A 7,185-nucleotide genomic window follows, 5' to 3' on the forward strand; every position below is an offset into this window, starting at 1 on the left:
AAAAAACTCCATGCTATGGAACAGGAGATATTTAAATTAGTGGAAGAAAATGGAGACAAAAAACAAAGCACTTAAGGGGTAATTCATGGAATTCAGCGCACAAGTGGCGCATGCGGCTGGTGCACAGTGTGCGCGTGCGAATCCCTGCGCCAGCCGTGTGCGCCAAAATACAGCGTATTCATGGATACCAGCCACCAAAACCAGCCGTGGCGCACAGTGGCGCAGCGACCCTGCAACAGCGCCAGTTACGCCCCCAAGAACGCCCCTTGCGCAGGGAAAAGCCATCAAAATCCCCAATCCAGCGCAAAGGGCTGCGCTAACCCTGTACCAGCACGGCAAGCGGGGTACGTGTATCACTGGGGTGCGCGGGAAGTTCGACACGCGATTCCATCAGGGTATGTGTACATCAGGGGTGCGCGGGAAGTTTCACACGTGAATTCAGCAGGGTACGTGTATATTAGGGGTGCGCTGGAAGTTCCACACGCGAATGTCCTGGGTACGTGTATTTCAGGGTGCGCGGAAACTTACACACGTGAATTCAGCAGGGTACCTGTATTACTGGGGTGCGCGGGAAGTTTAACACGCGATTGGCCCTGTGCGAGCGTGGTACGTGTATTTCAGGGGTGCGCGGGAAGTTTCACCCGCGATTCCATCAGTGTACGTGTATATCAGGAGTGCGCTGGAAGTTCCACTCGCGAATGTCCTGGGTACGTGTATTTCAGGGTGCGCGGAAACTTAGACATGTGAATTAAGCAGGGTACCTGTATTACTGGGGTGCGCGGGAAGTTTCACACACGATTGGCCCTGTGCGAGCGTGGTACATGTATTTCAGGGGTGCGCGGGAAGTTTCACATGCGATTCCATCAGGGTACCTGTATTACTAGGGTGCGTGGGAAGTTTCACACGCGATTGGCCCTGTGCGAGCGTGGTACGTGTATTCAGGGGTGCGTGGGAAGTTTCACACGCAATTCCATCAGGGTACGTGTATATCAGGGGTGCGCTGGAAGTTCCACACGCGAATGTCCTGGGTACGTGTATTTCGGGGTGCGCGGAAACTTACACACGTGAATTCAGCAGGGAACATTTATTACTGGGGTGTGCTGGAAGTTCCACACGCGAATGTCCTGGGTACGTGTATCTTGGGGTGCGCAGGAAGATTCACATGCGATATCAGCAGGGTACGTGTATTTCAGGGGTTCCATGGAGTACTACATGTGAATTGGCCGTGTGGGTCCTCCCAGGTGTTCGCTCCACAACCTCCAAGGCCCCTGCAGACAGCCCACACCACGGGGGACTAGCCTGCACCCCCACTCATGTCCCCCAGCACCCCCACCCCCAGCACTGTGGGGCACCCTCCACCAGGCCCGCAACTCATGTCCCCCTGCACCCCCACCCCCCAGCACTGTGGGGCACCCTCCACCAGGCCCCCAACTCATGTCCCCCTGCACCCCCACCCCCCAGCACTGCGGGGCACCCGCCACCAGGCCCCCAACTCATGTCGGCCTGCACCCCCACCCCCCAGCACTGTGGGGCACCCTCCACCAGGCCCCCACACATGTCCCCCTGCACCCTCACCCCCCAGCACTGTGGGGCACCCTCCACCAGGCCCCCAACTCATGTCCCCCTGCACCCCCACCCCCCAGCACTGTGGGGCACCCTCCACCAGGCCCCCAACTCATGTCCCCCTGCACCCCCACCCCCCAGCACTGTGGGGCAACCTCCACCAGGCCCCCACACATGTCCCCGTGCACCCGCACCCCCCAGCACTGCGGGGCACCCTCCACCAGGCCCCCAACTCATGTCCACCTGCACCCCCACCCCCCAGCACTGTGGGGCACCCTCCACCAGGCCCCCACACATGTCCCCCTGCACCCGCACCCCCCAGCACTGTGGGGCACCCTCCACCAAGCCCCAACTCATGTTCCCCTGCACCCGCAACCCCCAGCACTGTGGGGAACCCTCCATCAGGCCCCCACACATGTCCCCCTGCACCCGCACCCCCCAGCACTGTGGGGCACCCTCCACCAGGCCCCCACTCATGTCCAACTCATGTCCCTCTTCACCCGCACCACCCAGCACTGTGGGGCACCCTCCACCAGGCCCCCAACCCATGTCCCCCTGCACCCCCACCCCACAGCACTGTGGGGCACCCTCCACCAGGCCCCCAACTCATGTCCCCCTGCACCCCCACCCCCCAGCACTGTGGGGCACCCTCCACCAGGCCCCCACACATGTCCCCCTGCAGCCGCACCCCCCAGCACTGTGGGGCACCCTCCACCAGGCCCCCAACTCATGTCCCCCTGCACCCCCACCCCCCAGCACTGTGGGGCACCCTCCACCAGGCCCCCACACATGTCCCCCTGCACCCGCACCCCCCAGCACTGTGGGGCACCCTCCACCAGGCCACACCACATGTCCCCCTGCACCCGCACCCCCCAGCACTGTGGGCACCCTCCACCAGGCCCCCACTCATGTCCAACTCATGTCCCCCTGCACCCCACCCCCCAGCACTGTTTGGACACCCTCCACCAGGCCCCCACTCATGTCCCCCTGCACCCGCACCCCCCAGCACTGTGGGGCACCCTCCACCAGGCCCCCACTCATGTCCAACTCATGTCCCCCTGCACCCCACCCCCCAGCACTGTTTGGACACCCTCCACTAGGCCCCCACACATGTCCCCCTGCACCCGCACCCCCCAGCACTGTGGGGCACCCTCCACCAGGCCCCCAACTCATGTCCCTCTGCACCCCCACCCCCCAGCACTGTGGGGCACCCTCCACCAGGCCCCAACTCATGTTCCCCTGCACCCCCACCCCCCAGCACTGTGGGGCACCTGCCAGCAGGCCCCCACTCATGTCTAACTCATGTCCCCCTGCACCCCGGCCCCCAGCACTGTGGGGCACCTGCCAGCAGGCCCCCACTCATGTCCAACTCATGTTCCTCTGCACCCCCACCCCCCAGCACTGTGGGGCACCCTCCACCAGGCCCCCAACTCATGTCCCTCTGCACCCCCACCCCCCAGCACTGTGGGGCACCTGCCAGCATGCCCCCACTCATGTCCCCCAGCCAACATGTCATCACAATCTAGATCCCTGGTCCCTATGGTCAGCCTCCAAATGCCAAACACCCACCCGAGTATTGCATCCACCCACTTAGAAATGGCAATAACACCCCCCAGCACTGTGGGGCACCCTCCACCAGGCCCCCAACTTATGTCCCCCTGCACCCCCACCCCCCAGCACTGTGGGGCACCCTCCACCAGGCCCCCACACATGTCCCCCTGCACCCGCACCCCCCAGCACTGTGGGGCACCCTCCACTAGGCCCCAAACTCATGTCCCCCTGCACCCCCACACCCCAGCACTGTGGGGCACCCTCCACCAGGCCCCCACACATGTCCCCCTGCACCCGCACCCCCCAGCACTGTGGGGCACCCTCCACCAGGCCCCAACTCATGTTCCCCTGCACCCGCACCCCCCAGCACTGTGGGGCACCCTCCACCAGGCCCCCACACATGTCCCCCTGCACCCGCACCCCCCAGCACTGTGGGGCACCCTCCACCAGGCCCCACCACATGTCCCCCTGCACCCGCACCCCCCAGCACTGTGGGGCACCCTCCACCAGGCCCCACCACATGTCCCCCTGCACCAGCACCCCCCAGCACTGTGGGGCACCCTCCACCAGGCCCCCACTCATGTCCAACTCATGTCCCCCTGCACCCCACCCCCCAGCACTGTGGGGCACCCTACACCAGGCCCCCACTCATGTCCCCCTGCACCTGCACCCCCCAGCACTGTGGGGCACCCTCCACCAGGCCCGCACTCATGTCCAACTCATGTTCCCCTGCACCCCCACCCCCCAGCACTGTGGGGCACCCTCCACCAGGCCCCCACACATGTCCCCCTGCACCCGCACCCCCCAGCACTGCGGGGCACCCTCCACCAGGCCCCCAACTCATGTCCCTCTGCACCCCCACCCCCCAGCCCTGTGGGGCACCCTCCACCAGGCCCCAACTCATGTTCCCCTGCACCCCCACCCCCCAGCACTGTGGGGCACCTGACAGCAGGCCCCCACTCATGTCCAACTCATGTTCCCCTGCACCCCCACCCCCCAGCACTGTGGGGCACCCTCCACCAGGCCCCCAACTCATGTCCCTCTGCACCCCCACCCCCCAGCACTGTGGGGCACCTGCCAGCATGCCCCCACTCATGTCCCCCAGCCAACATGTCATCACAATCTAGATCCATGGTCCCTATGGTCAGCCTCCAAATGCCAAACACCCACCCGAGTATTGCATCCACTCACTTAGAAATGGCAATAACCCCCCCCCCAGCACTGTGGGGCACTCTCCACCAGGCCCCCAACTCATGTCCCCCTGCACCCCCACCCCTCAGCACTGTGGGGCACCCACCACCAGGCCCCCACACATGTCCCCCTGCACCCGCACCCCCCAGCACTGGTGGGCACCCTCCACCATGCCACAACTCATGTCCCCCTGCACCCCCACCCCCCAGCACTGTGGGGCACCCTCCACCAGGCCCCCACACATGTCCCCCTGCACCCGCACCCCCCAGCACTGTGGGGCACCCTCCACCAGGCCCCCACACATGTCCCCCTGCACCCGCACCCCCCAGCACTGTGGGGCACCCTCCACTAGGCCCCCAACTCATGTCCCCCTGCACCCCCACACCCCAGCACTGTGGGGCACCCTACACCAGGCCCCCACACATGTCCCCCTGCACCCGCACCCCCCAGCACTGTGGGGCACCCTCCACCAGGCCCCAACTCATGTTCCCCTGCACCCGCACCCCCCAGCACTGTGGGGCACCCTCCACCAGGCCCCCACACATGTCCCCCTGCACCCGCACCCCCCAGCACTGTGGGGCACCCTCCACCAGGCCCCACCACATGTCCCCCTGCTCCCGCACCCCCCAGCACTGTGGGGCACCCTCCACCAGGCCCCACCACATGTCCCCCTGCACCGGCACCCCCCAGCACTGTGGGGCACCCTCCACCAGGCCCCCACTCATGTCCAACTCATGTCCCCCTGCACCCCACCCCCCAGCACTGTGGGGCACCTTACACCAGGCCCCCACTCATGTCCCCCTGCACCTGCACCCCCCAGCACTGTGGGGCACCCTCCACCAGGCCCGCACTCATGTCCAACTCATGTTCCCCTGCACCCCCACCCCCCAGCACTGTGGGGCACCATCCACCAGGCCCCCACACATGTCCCCCTGCACCCACACCCCCCAGCACTGTGGGGCACCCTCCACCAGGCCCCCAACTCATGTCCCTCTGCACCCCCACTACCCAGCCCTGTGGGGCACCCTCCACCAGGCCCCCACTCATGTTCCCCTGCACCCCCACTCCCCAGCACTGTGGGGCACCTGACAGCAGGCCCCCACTCATGTCCAACTCATGTTCCCCTGCACCCCCACCCCCCAGCACTGTGGGGCACCCTCCACCAGGCCCCCAACTCATGTCCCTCTGCACCCCCACCCCCCAGCACTGTGGGGCACCTGCCAGCATGCCCCCACTCATGTCCCCCAGCCAACATGTCATCACAATCTAGATCCATGGTCCCTATGGTCAGCCTCCAAATGCCAAACACCCACCCGAGTATTGCATCCACCCACTTAGAAATGGCAATAACCCCACCCCAGCACTGTGGGGCACCCTCCACCAGGCCCCCAACTCATGTCCCCCTGCACCCCCACCCCCCAGCACTGTGGGGCACCCACCACCAGGCCCACACACATGTCCCCCTGCACCCGCACCCCCCAGCACTGGTGGGCACCCTCCACCATGCCCCAACTCATGTCCCCCTGCACCCCCACCCCCCAGCACTGTGGGGCACCCTCCACCAGGCCCCCAACTCATGTCCCCCTGCAACCGCACCCCCCAGCACTGTGGGGCACCCTCCACCAGGCCCCAACTCATGTTCCCCTGCACCCGCACCCCCCAGCACTGTGGGGCACCCTCCACCAGGCCCCCACACATGTCCCCCTGCACCCGCACCCCCAGCACTGTGGGGCACCCTCCACCAGGCCCCACCACATGTCCCCCTGCACCCGCACCCCCCAGCACTGTGGGGCACCCTCCACCAGGCCCCCACTCATGTCCAACTCATGTCCCCCTGCACCCCACCCCCCAGCACTGTCGGGCACCCTCCACCAGGCCCCCACTCATGTCCCCCTGCACCCGCACCCCCCAGCACTGTGGGGCACCCTCCACCAGGCCCCCACTCATGTCCAACTCATGTTCCCCTGCACCCCCACCCACCAGCACTGTGGGGCACCCTCCACCAGGCCCCCACACATGTCCCCCTGCACCCGCACCCCCCAGCACTGTGGGGCACCCTCCACCAGGCCCCCAATTCATGTCCCTCTGCACCCCCACCCCCCAGCACTGTGGGGCACCTGCCAGCAGGCCCCCACTCATGTCCAACTCATGTTCCCCAGCACCCCCACCCCCCAGCACTGTGGGGCACCTGCCAGCAGGCCCCCACGCATGTACAACTCATGTCCCCCTGCACCCCCACCCCCCAGCACTGTGGGGCACCTGCCAGCAGGCCCCCACTCATGTCCAACTCATGTTCCCCTGCACCCCCACCCCCCAGCACTGTGGGGCACCCTCCACCAGGCCCCCAACTCATGTCCCTCTGCACCCCCACCCCCCAGCACTGTGGGGCACCTGCCAGCATGCCCCCACTCATGTCCCCCAGCCAACATGTCATCACAATCTAGATCCCTGGTCCCTATGGTCAGCTTCCAAATGCCAAACACCCACCCGAGTATTGCATCCACCCACTTAGAAATGGCAATAACATGATAGAACCCCAACTGCAAGTTTGGAAATGAACACATGTCCCTCACATACACCCAATGGGTGTCAGTGAATCTCAAAACCCATATCATGATATGCATGAAACCAATGAGATGATACTACACATTGAAGTTTGAACAAAAAATATGTATTAAGGGAAACATAAATTGAATCAAAAATAAACAAACAGAAATGGGAATTTAAAAAAATAAAAAGCAGCATGTCCGTGAAATAATGCAAAACCAAAAATCATAATCTAAAGGAATGGTGTCCAAAGTCACAGTCCACAAAAGTAAATCCAATGGAAAATTATAATTGAAAGCCATTGCTCCATGGGTAAATTGTAAAAAAAAAAGA

The sequence above is a fragment of the Ambystoma mexicanum genome, chromosome 2p (assembly GCF_040938575.1).
Source record: "Ambystoma mexicanum isolate Mex_15411 chromosome 2p, UKY_AmexF1_1, whole genome shotgun sequence".
NCBI classification, from domain to species: domain Eukaryota; kingdom Metazoa; phylum Chordata; class Amphibia; order Caudata; family Ambystomatidae; genus Ambystoma; species Ambystoma mexicanum.